The sequence below is a fragment of the Psammomys obesus genome, unplaced genomic scaffold, assembly GCF_907164565.1.
Source record: "Psammomys obesus unplaced genomic scaffold, mPsaObe1.curated_primary_1811, whole genome shotgun sequence".
In the NCBI taxonomy this organism is placed as follows: domain Eukaryota; kingdom Metazoa; phylum Chordata; class Mammalia; order Rodentia; family Muridae; genus Psammomys; species Psammomys obesus.
In genome coordinates, this window is record NW_026596051.1 from 21,295,348 (window position 1) to 21,307,543 (window position 12,196).

The following is a 12,196-nucleotide window of genomic DNA, read 5'->3' on the forward strand; positions in this document are numbered from 1 at the left end:
GGCAGCTTTCCCAGAGCCTCTCCCTCACTCATCCTGCAGGGTGGCCACAAGAGCAAGTTACTATCTGATGAATAGCCACTTCACAGGCTTATATCCTTTATCATCCCCTTTGTAAAGCTCATTTATTGTCTGGTCAGAACCTCATTTTCCCCTCAAAGCCAAAACTTGAATTGACCTGGTCCTTAAACAGCTTATATATATAGTTTCACTAGCCTTTTTGCCAAAATAGATATCCAGGAATACATATTTTTCCTAAGATATAGATACAGATACATAGATTATGTTCAAGATATCACATGTTAATATATATTGTTAAGACAATTTTTTAAACATTTTTGGCCCTGGTGGGAAGGTCAAACCCAGGACTCCCTACATACCTTCTATTTACAATAGATTAAAGATTCATTAATAGATTAAAAGATTCATGTTTATGTGTTTGTTTGCTTGCATGTGTGCATATGTATTACATATGTGCTTGGGACCCAAGAAGGCCATAAGAAGGCATCTGATGCCCTAAAACTAGGGTTACAAATGGTTGTGAGCTTCCATATGGGTTCTGGATACTGAATGCAAGTCCTCTGGAAGAGTGGCAAGTGCTCTTAACAGCTGAGCCATCTTTCCAGCAGCTGCCCACACATACATTTTCTTAAAGATTTTATTTTTATTTTCGTGTGTGTGTGTGTGTGTGTGTGTGTGTGTGTACATGTGTTTGGGTATGTGCAGTGAATGCAGTACTCATAGAGGCCAGAAGAAGTCAGATCTGCTTGTGAGCTGCCCAGTGTGGGTATAGGGAAATGAACCCAGGTCTTCTGGAAGAGAAGTCAGTAATCTTAATCACCATGTCATCTCTTCAGCACGTATATATTTTCTTTTTAAAGAAGAAAATGTTTTATTATTTTATGTGTGTGTGTTTCCTACATATGTGTCTCTGTACCCCCTGCATGCAGTGCTCATGGGGATCGAAAGACAGCATCAGATCCCATGGAACTGGAGTTACAGATAGATGGTTATGAACTGCCATGTGGGTACTGGGAGTTGAACCTTGGTCCTCTGGAAAAGCAGTCAGTGTTACTAACCACTGAGCAATCCCTCTAGCCCTATCTTTTAAAATGTTTTTATATTATGTGTAAGTGTGTGGGTATTGCACAGGAAAACATGTGCCAGTGGAAGCCAGAAGAGAGTACCAGATCCTGGAGCTGAGTAACAGGCAGTTGTGAGGCACTGAATTTCACTGGGAACTGAAATTCAGTCCCCTGCAAGATCAGCAGGGGACTGAGACATCTTTCCTGCTCACATACATATGTTATATATATATATATATATATATTGAAGCAAGCACATTGACATCTGAATAAAGAGTGGTATAAAAGACCAGTATTATATACAGTTCATTTCCATAGTGACAGTGGTGGATAGTGTATCTTGGTAAGCCCAGCCTCCTCACTGGCTTTATGCTCCTTTGTCTCCATGGCGAACATGGACTCCAGCACAGATAATTATATGTTGCTGACTTCTACCTGAACCATGATGAGGCAGAACCCATTGTAGCTCCTTCTCCTGCAGAAGGAAACTGGAGACGAATTGCTACCTTCAATAAGGTAAGAAAAAAGCCATGCTCTGGGCATCTCTCATTACCTTGTGGTTACCAGGCCTGAAACTTCAGCCTTTATCCCTTCTTCCAATTTGCTTTCAAGAAATAGCTGGAATAAACCTTCTACAGAAGAGCTTGCTGCACCAAGCATATTATACTTTCCATCCACTAGAAAGGGGAGGAAGTGTAATTTTGTAGTGATTCCTAAATTATATATGTCAAGAGGTTGGTGGTACAGCTAGTCCTCGGGGTCTGGCAAAAGACTTGGTCTGTACGTGAATATTTGTTTTCTCCATTTTATAGCTACTGACTGCTGCCTGTGGGGGTCATGGTTGAGGCCCTGCTGCCATGTGCTCAGAACTTCACCTTTAATAAGTTTAATGCTGAGTCCTTGGGTACCCTTTAGGGAAACCTCTTGTCCTTCAGAATGCCCTAAGTCACATGGCTACCTGCAGCCTTCCAGGTCATTTACCCTGGGCAGAGCTGTGTGCTAGGTACTAAGGGTGTGGAGGTTTCAGGAAGAGAGGAACCGTCAGGTCTAACTCAGGGAAAGTCATGTGTGTTACGATGCAGTTCTGCCAGGTCAAGATGGGTGGTGCTAGTTCAGTAGAGCTCCTGGGACTCTCCCTCCCCGCTTAAATGCAATGCAAGGGATGAAACCCAGGGCCTTTGTCTTCTAGGCAAGTGCTTTTTCACTGAGCTATATCCTCAGCTTCCACTGCATTCTTGAGTGGAATGTCCTCGGCTTAGTTAGGGTTTCTATTGCTGTAACGAAACGCCATGACTAAAAGCAAGTTGAGGAAGAAAGGGTTTATTAGGCTTATACTTCCACAGATAGCTCTGTTTATCAGCAAAGGCAGGACAGGAATTTCAGAATCCCGGAAGCAGATGCTAATGCAGACACCCTACAGGGGTGCTTCCTCTGGCTTGTTCAGCCTGCTTTCTTATAGAACCCAGGACCACCAGTCCAGGGATGGCACCACCCACCAAGGGCTGATCCCTTCCCCCATCAATCACTAATCAAGAAAATGTCTTACAGCCGGATCTTATGGAGGCATTGTCTCAACTGAGGTTCCTTCCTTTCAGATAACTAGTTTGTCAAGTTACCATAAGACTAGCCATGTGATATGTGAGGTCATTGTTTTTCACATCCCTGCCTCTTCCTCTGCTCCCTTGTGCAGGATATGTAACAGTCTCTACTGAGTCTGTGTCTTTCAATAGCCTTGTTGAAGCAGGTTGATGAGCATCTCTGAACCCTAGACTTTTGTCTCACATACTGACTGCCTAGGACAGATAGAGTGGAGTGAATGCTGTGCACACAGTACCTGGCACACATTAGGTGTCTGAAAACAGTCTAAGATGGAATAGGGACAAGGGTCAGTGGTGAGAGTGATTGCAACTCCAGCAAGAGGATCAAGGTTCAGATCCCTGGAACCCTTGTAAATGCTGAGTGGGTGTGATGGCATCCCTGTAATTCTAGCCTGGGAAAGCAGAGCTAGAATTCTCCTATCAAGTTCACCAGTTGAATTGGCAAGCTCTGAGTGACTGAGAGAGACCCTGCCCCAAAGAATAAGGTGGAAGAGAGATGATTCCCAACATCAGCCTTGGGCATGTGTATGCACAAGCATAGCAGGCAGGCAGGCACACACACACACACACACACACACACACACACACACACACAGAAAAATCCCAAAAGATATGCTATGCTTCCTGTGCAGGGTCAGGCCTTCCTGACCAAGGCCCTGGCCCAAAGTGGTTTCAGACACCTAGCTTCTTCCTCCATGAAGCATCCCCTGGTATGGATGCTGACTACAGCAGATAGGACCATTTCTCAGGACAAGCACCTGCCAGGCAGATCTACCCAGCCTACCATTTTAATACAAACCTCCATTTGAGGTATTTGCATTGAAACAGAATGGCTGCTAGGATCACATGTTGTCCAGTGAGTTTTCCATAGTGCACACATCTGTGTCACAGAATGTGAGAGAACTTGGTCCTGTATCCCAAATGGACCCTCAGCCTTACTTACATCTACTTGAACTGGGTTTGCCTGGCTTTGAATTTGTTGTAAATAGAATCACTCAGCAGGCATGCACTGTGTCTGTCATCTCTCACCCAGCTCTGCACATCCTCCATCCCTGAGGCTGTGTAGCCAGAGGTCACACTTGCTGTATTGCTGTCCAGCATGGATCCTCCTTCTGCTGTAGATACAAACTTCTCTTCCCATGCTGTCTGTCTGTGGCTGAGTACAACCAAGTGGAGTCCCTTCCAGCTCTATCAATTCTGCAGTAGTCATAGCAGCTTTCCAGCTTATTCTGCCACTTCCAGTAGAGCATGGAACTTTGCCCCCAAATCTAATATTTCTCAAATTTCTGTCTCTATCCTCACAATGGTTCTCTCTGTTCTTGAATGTGCAGTCATTAGGGAGGGAAGTCACCATCACACTGTAAAACTAAGGAAAGAGTGTCTGTGAGGTTTCATAGCACAGTTGTCTTGAGTGATGTTAAAAATCAAAATAGCAAAGGATGGGGCTTGGTAAAGTACTGGCCTTACAAGCAGGGGGGGCCAAGTTCCATCCCCAGAACCTGCTGTTTCTGGCTGTGGGTCTGGACTGGGTTCGTTTTCTCTGCCATTTAAATAATTAAAAGGTGGGAAAACTTTCAAGCACAAGTGGCAGCAGGGGAAATCTCAGACAATGCAGACAGAGAAAGACCCTCTGCAGAGCAGCATAGTAGTGATTGGGAAGATGAAGCTAAGGGTCTTAAGACTCTTTGAGGGGTCTTCATTTGCTAAATTGGAGTTGATCAGTTTGAACAAAGACAGGAAGGACGATAGGCTCATAATTTTGGTGTAAATATGTCCTGAGCCTCTGTCTCTGCTCAAGAATATGAGAAAGAAGCCAGCCATCTTGGAAGTTCACCATCTTTCCTTACCTAATCATCCAGCCTGTCTCTATTTGTCTTGCATACCAAGGATGTGCCTAACTCCTAGTCCCTCACTGTGTTAATGAAAAACAAAAGCTGAACATGGTGATGTTCATTGTAATCTCAGTGCTGGGGAGGTGGAAGACAGTTCCCCGAGTTCCAATGCCAGTGGGAGACTGTGTCTTGAAAGAGCAAGAGAGAGACAGTCAGACAGAGAGAAGAGAGAGAGAGGAAAGGGAAGAAAGGAAGGAAGGAAAGCAGGAAGGAGGGAGAGAGGGGAGGAGGAAGGGGGGAAGGAAGGAAGGAAGGAAGGAAGGAAGGAAGGAAGGAAGGAAGGAAGGAGTGGGTGATGACTGATCAACAACACTCAAGCTTATCCTTTGGCCTTCATACTTGCACACATGTGCATGTTCACTCAACACACATGCTGCACAGACATGTACACTGACAACAGGAAGCCTTACGTGATCCCTTGCCTAATACATGGCATTAGCCACATCTCCTCAGTGTTCCTCATTAAAGAACCTCCCATTTCACCCAGGTGTCTTAGCCTGCAGATTTTCAGCTTCTGTTAGATGGGGTTGAGCCTGACTTTTGTCCATCTTAGTCACAAAACAGACAGGATTTTTGAGGGAAAGTCTGCACTGGGGAAGAGACCCCTATGTTTTCTTAGGAGTGCCAGTGTTGTGCTGCTCTCCTTTGTTATGGGATCCTTACAAGCTTTAATTTATTCCTTTGATACAACGGTTTATACAGCCCCTTCGGTGGTTTAAATGGTAATTGCTGAGCAAATACATATGTTTGTGGGAGTTTAAAGGTCAGCCATCACTCAGGAGGGCAGGCCTTTGTTGAGCCACAGAGTGGCCATTGTGAGCTATTCAAACAACTTACTGCTCCTCCCTACCCTTCCCAGTGACCTCAGGCTGACTTCTGCCAGAGGCCCGCAGTCACCCACATATTAGATTTCTCCACTGCAGATCAAAGGGAGGTAAGATGCAGTCTTAACAGCATTGCTCTGGGGATTTGCCAGTGAACTTGAATCAGGAGGCTGAGAGTCCTGTCACAGGACTTCCCCTCACACGCTCCTTTGCATGGGGTGGTGTTAGGCAGCTGAACCTGAATCAGTAATCTCTTGAAGGATTCAGGAAAATGTTAAGGTCACAAGACTTTCACAGTCTCTCTGTGTATGTAGGTTTGTATGTACACAGAAGGAGGCATGTTCATGTGGGTGCAGAGTGTGTTCATGCATGTGTGTGCACACAGAGGTCTCGACACGTGTTCCTTAGGAGCCATCTGCCTTGTTTTATGAGACACAGGGTCTCTCACTGGGGTCTGGGGCTCACCCTGCCAGTAAGGCTGAGATAGTTGGCCGGCAAGCCCAAGCATCCTGTGTCTGGTTCTGCAGAGCTGAGATTTCCAGTCATCACCGCATCTTCTGGGGACTGAACTTGGGATCTCACGCTTATGCAGAAAGTACTTTACTGACTGAGGTTATGTCCCAAATCCAGTAGATTTTATTTTATTCATTGTTAAGGTTAGAACATGTCCTGGTAATGCAATGTCTCCAATGTTCTCAGACATTGAAATGCTTGCTCCCCCAGTTGGTGACATTGTTTGGGGGGAGCTTAGGAGGTGTGGCCTTGCTGGAAGAAGTTCACAGTGAGGGGCAGGCTTTTAGAATTTAAAGGCACTTGGCCTTTTGTGTTTGCTCCCTCTGCTTCCTAAGTTGTGAGCTCAGAGGCTTCCATTTCCAGCCACCATGCCTGCTGCTGCCCTGCTTCCCCACTGTGATGATGAGCTCTAATCCCTCTAGAGCTGAAGGCCCTAAATAAACCTTTCCTTCTATAACGAAGTTGCCTTGGCCATCGTGCTTTATCACTGCAATAGAAAAATGAATTAAGATGAAGACATAGTCACACACACCTTTAGTCCCAGCGCTTGGTGGCAGAGGCAGGTGGATTTATGTGAGTTTGAGGCCAGCCTACAAAGTGAGTTCCAGGACAGTCAGGGCTACACAGAGAAGGAAGGAAGGAAGGAAGGAAGGAAGGAAGGAAGGAAGGAAGGAAGGAAGGAAGGAAGGAAGGAAGGAAGGAAGGAAGGGGGAGGAAGGGAGGGAGGGAGGGAAGGAAAGAAAGAAGACAGAATACAAAATTGTTTTTATTTGATTGAACTCAGGGATCTTATTACAAGTTTACATTGTTGTGACAATAAACACCTGAGCAACAACTTATACAAGGAAGGTTTGTGGGAGGAGCTCATGGGTACAGAGGGTCTCTGTCCATTATGGCTGGGAAGCACAGCTAAGCTATTGCCTTCAAAGACCCTGCCCTAGTGACCCACTATGCCAAGTAAGCCCCTTCTCCATGGCCTCAAGATAGTGCTACCTATTGGCGAACAAGTGCTTAAACATGCACTTTGTGGGGGACAGTGGATTCAACCTGGAACAAGGAGAATCAGAATCCAGTTGATTTGTGTGTATGAGGACTCATCCTCCAGTGCCAACTTGAACCACTTGTCTTTCCTAAGCTTGGTGGGAGATTTCCTTTTAAAACACATATATGTATTTTACCTTTGGGGGCTTGGTACATGTGAAGAGCAGGTGCCAAGTGTCTTATGGAATGATGCCCAGATTCTCATTGGTGCAGAAGCAATGTCAGGTGTATCCCTGTTAGGTTATCTGGGGTATTCTGGACCCTTGGACTAGTGAAGCAAACCAATTCCCTCTGACTAATTGATTCCCACCAGTATGAAGTGATGCTTGATGCTTTTCAGGACTCTGAGGCCCTGACTGGGTTTCAGAAAGGAAATACTGTGACTGGTGTGGCACCCACCAAGGGCATGAGTGAAAAGGGAGTGACCGGGCTGCCAGACACAATCAGCCTTCAGTATCTGCCAGCTTTCAATATGGGATCAAAAATATTGTTTTAAATGTGTACCGCACCAAGAATGTGCAAATAGTTTTCTGATCATGGTTCCCTGAACAATCTAGTAGAAGAGGCATGCACAGAGTTTATACTGTGCATAGTCCCAAGGTGATTCAGAGAGCAGAGGAGAGAGCTGGCCAGATGGGCACAGTGGGTAAGACATTTGCTGGGCAAGCAGGAAGATCTGAGTTTGATTCCTTGAACCCACATGAAGGCAGAAGGAAAAAATGAACTCTACATAGCTGTTCTTTCAGCTCTGGCCTCCACATACATGGAATGGTACATGCAACCGTCCATACACATGACATATGCCAATAATAATAGTAATAATAATAATAGTAATAATAATGAATAATTGTTTTAAAGCTTACCGAACAATGTGCCCAGCCTGTATGAAAATACTGTTCTGTGTTGCATCAGAGACTTGAACTTTTTTTTTTTCTGAGACAGGGTTTCACGGTGTGGCCCTGGCTATCCTGGAACTAGCTCTATAGATCATGTTGGCCTTGAACTCAGATATCCTCTTGCCTGTTTCCTGAGTGCTGGGATTAAAGGCATGCATCACCACCTTCTGGTTTGAGACTTGAAAATTCTAATGCACCAGGTTCCCCATCATGGTGTTCATGGGGCCCCTAAAATCAGTACCTAGTGGATCTCAGTTATTTCCTTTGTGTCTTCTAATCTTATGATATTAGTCCCTGATGATGCTGGCACGGAGCCGACATTCAGCAAGGATGCACCCAGCCTTTCCAGCTTTCTTGAAACTCGTGCCCTGAAACAGTTTTGAGTCCTAAGAGGCAGTGCAGATTTGCAGCAGGGAGTCTGAGCTCCAGTCTTAGCTGCTCCTCTTCACCAGCAGAGACTATGGCCCAAAGACCTTTAAGCTGTGACCTACCCTGAACTCAATTAGTAGTCACACCAGATCCCAAAAGAAGTTCCCCCTCAGTTCAGGGGAACAAGTGAAAACCTCTCCATATCTCATGACAAAACATGCCGTTTCTCAGTTTCCTCACATGGACAATGAGAATCATAACAAAAGAGACATCATAGGGCTGCTGTGAGGATTCAAAGGTTGATGCTCCAACAGCTTGCTTCTGATTCTAGGCAGGAATTAGGGTGGGCAGGGGTGTCTCTGGGGGAGCCTGACACCAGTGGTAGAGGAGAGAGTCACCATGAACCTGGTGGTACCAACTACAGTGACAGACAGTCTCATTAACTGCACAAGGTCATACAGCCTGAGATGGGTACCAGAGGAAGATGGTGGCCACAAACATATAATACTTTCTCAGGATGATCTTGCTGTGTCCCTGACAAAGGCATAAGGGTAGGGGGACACTCACTCCAGCCTGATTGAAGCTATTTTCCTTCCAACATTATGGAATTCTCCAGAGAAATTCAGTGTTTCTTTTAAAAGCTACACATGGATTCTGTGGCCATAATGTTTGTTACAGCTGTGAAACTTGTTACTTTGCTGGCTGGAGTTATTTGTTAGTCACAGACTTTCTCCCAGGATAATTTGACTACTTGGAAGTAATAACCAAGCCCATGGATGTTGCCAAGTGATATGTATGATGTACATATGAACGCCCTTTGAGTAAAGGGCGCTCTGATCTGTGGGTGATGTTCTAAGAACCCAGCAATGCCTGAAGCTACAGCGGCACTGACACCCACAGATAGTCTGTTTACCAATGAATATGTGGCCATGTTAAAATTCAGTTTATATGTTAGGCAGAGTTAAACGTTAACAACAACTACGAATAAAACAGAACAATCATAATGAATATATTGTAATGAAAGTTGTATAAATCTTTCCCCTCCCTGTGCCCCTGGCTGCCTGTCCCCTCCCCACAGGGTGGCTAGTGCATACAATGAAGATATTCTAGACAAAGTGGGTGATTCATATGTCCCTCACAGGAGAAAGTGGGATGGTGCAAAGCCACGCTACTCAGAAGAACAATTTGAAACTTATGAATTATTTAGTATTGGAATGGTCCGTTAATACAGTTGGGTTGCTGTTGGCAATGGCATGAGATATCTCAGAAAGCAAGGCCCTTGCACTGCCCTTATCCACTTAGATCCTTCTGCGGAGCAAAGACCTTCAAAAGCTGCTGATCACAGCTATAAAAATGAAGCACAAGATGGGATGCCTGGTGTGAAGATGACAGAACTGAAAGTTAAAGTAAATCAGGAAAACAGACCTGATATTCACAAATATCCATGGTGAAAATAAGCCAGAAGAAAATGCTCCCAAAAAATGTTATGTATTTTATTAAATTTTTTATGAGTGAAGGCATTAATTATTTTTCATCAAGCTTTCTTCTTAGAATGAACGGCTTTAAAATTATATATATTAACACTTATTGGGTACTTCACTAAGAGCTATTAGTTTTCCTGTGTGTATAAACAATTAACATAAAAATATGTAGACAAAGAAAAGCATATGAACATCACCATTTTCCCCAACTATCTACTGGAAAACAATTATCAAATTGATCAAGTTCATTGTTGGTTGAAATGCTGATATAGATGGCTGCTTCTGGCCCCTGCTGGTGAGAATGTGAAGTACTCCCCTTCTTTAGAAACATAAAATACTGCATCATGTTAATATTTGCCCTTGCTATGCCATATTAACGCTATAGCTTTTGTTGTGGAAAAGCCCAGACATATGTGCGAAAAGCGATATATTTCATTAATTTTTTATGAGCGAGGGCATTATTTTCATCAAGCTTTCTTCTTAGAATGAAAGGCTTTGAAATGATGCAGTTATACTTACTGGGCACTGCCCAGAAGTACTTCACTAAGAGCTGGGTGTGTATTAGTCTTCCTGAGGGTCTCCAGGCTATGTGCTGACCTATAGGGCAGCCACAGGATACAAGGAAAGAAGAGGGCTGTGGCAGCCTGGCCATAGGGTTGTTAGAACAGGAAACCACTTGTGCTAGTTATTCTTCCTCTTGCTGTGACAGAATAGCTAGAATAGAAACTTAAGGGAAGCAATTTATTTTTGGCTGGGGTTTGTAGACCATTCTAGCAGGGAAGCCATGGTGAAGCTCCCAGCAGTGAAACTACAGGGCAGGATTCCTCAAATCTGGGCAGCAGAAGGACACAGAGAGAAAGACCGGATCTAAAGTAGGGCAGGGCCACAGTCGTCAAAGGTTCTGTCCCCCAATGATACACACCCATTAGTCACTTCTCTCACTACCACGGTCGTACAACCTCCCTGACAGCATCATCACCCGGGAACCCAGTGCTGAGATTTATGAGCCTGTTGGTGGAAAACTTTATACCCAAATCACAACACCACTCAGAAAAGCATTGGGGTGGGGTTGGGGGCTGACTTGGCTGGTATTCTGTATGCCTCACAAACCTGAGGATCTGAGTTTAACCCCAGATCCCACAGCGAAATGCCAGGCATAGTGGTGCATGGCTGTAATCCCAGCACTGGGAAAATGAAGACAAGGTGATCTCTGGGATTCACTGGCCAGCTAGCCTAGCCTACTTGGTGAATTCCAGACCAATGTCAGACTCTATCTCAAATAAGTGGCAGTATTCCTAAGGATGACACATGAGGTTTTCCTCTGGGCTCCATCTGCACCTGTACACAGATGGCACCCCCAAACATAAAAACACATGCATACGTATACATTCACAAAATTAATGTGTGTGTATGTGTGTGTGCATGTGTGTTGGGGGAGGGATTTAAGAAAAAATATATAAACGCCTAGCAATAAATGATAGCCATACCTAGTCCAATAAGGCCACACCTCCTAATCCTTCTAACCTTTCTCAAATAGTGCTGCCCCCTGGTGAGAAAGCATTCAAATATATGAGTCTACTGGGGCCATTCTTATTCAAACCACCGCAGCCAGTAATGATGGCCAGTGAGGCTACTGGCTCCAGAGCTCATATTGAGAGATTTGGTTTTAGTTGTGTGTGTGTGTTGGGAGGGAAGTGTTGTTCACATGTGTGCAGGTACCTGTGGAGGCCGGAGGCATCAGATACCCTGGAGTTTGAGAAACAGGTGGTTGGTAGTAAGCAGCCTGGTATGGAAATAGAACTGTGGTCTCTCGCAAGTACAGCAAGTGATCTTAACCACTGAGCTATCACCACAGAGTTCCAGTTCACAGTATTACCTGGGCTACCTAGCGATCAGAAAGATCCATGAGTTGGAACAATGATCTTAGCCTTTCAGAGTGCCCTTCCTAGATGGGCCCCTCATGTTTCTAGTCCACACTGACCTCACAGACCACCATTCAAGAGCAACATAGAGAAGATCTTCTCAATAGCTCAGCATCAGTTCCAGGGACTGTGAGGTCTGGTCTGGGTAATGTTCCTCTGAGGCAGGGCATGGCACCTGAAAACTGACCAGGACCATGGCAGAAATGGAGAAAGGTTGGGGAGTTGGGGAGTTGTCTGTGATTAGGTTAAAACTAAAAGCAGGTTATGGAGTCATGGATATGTGCTCAGCATTTGCCAGATAATAAGGACACGACTTCCCCCCACTCCAGCCCAACTGAGAATTTGTTAAGTAAAGAATGTCAATCAAGCTTGATAATTCTTGGAAGGCTGACATGAACAGTGAGGATCCAGACTCCAAGGACAAGAAAATTGATGAAGAAATGAGCAAGTAGATCAGGGCTAGAAATATAGCTCAGTGGTTAGATCACTTCCCTGCCAAATGCACAAGCAAAGATTCAACCCTCAGCATGTACACACACACACACACACACACACACACACACACACACACACACACA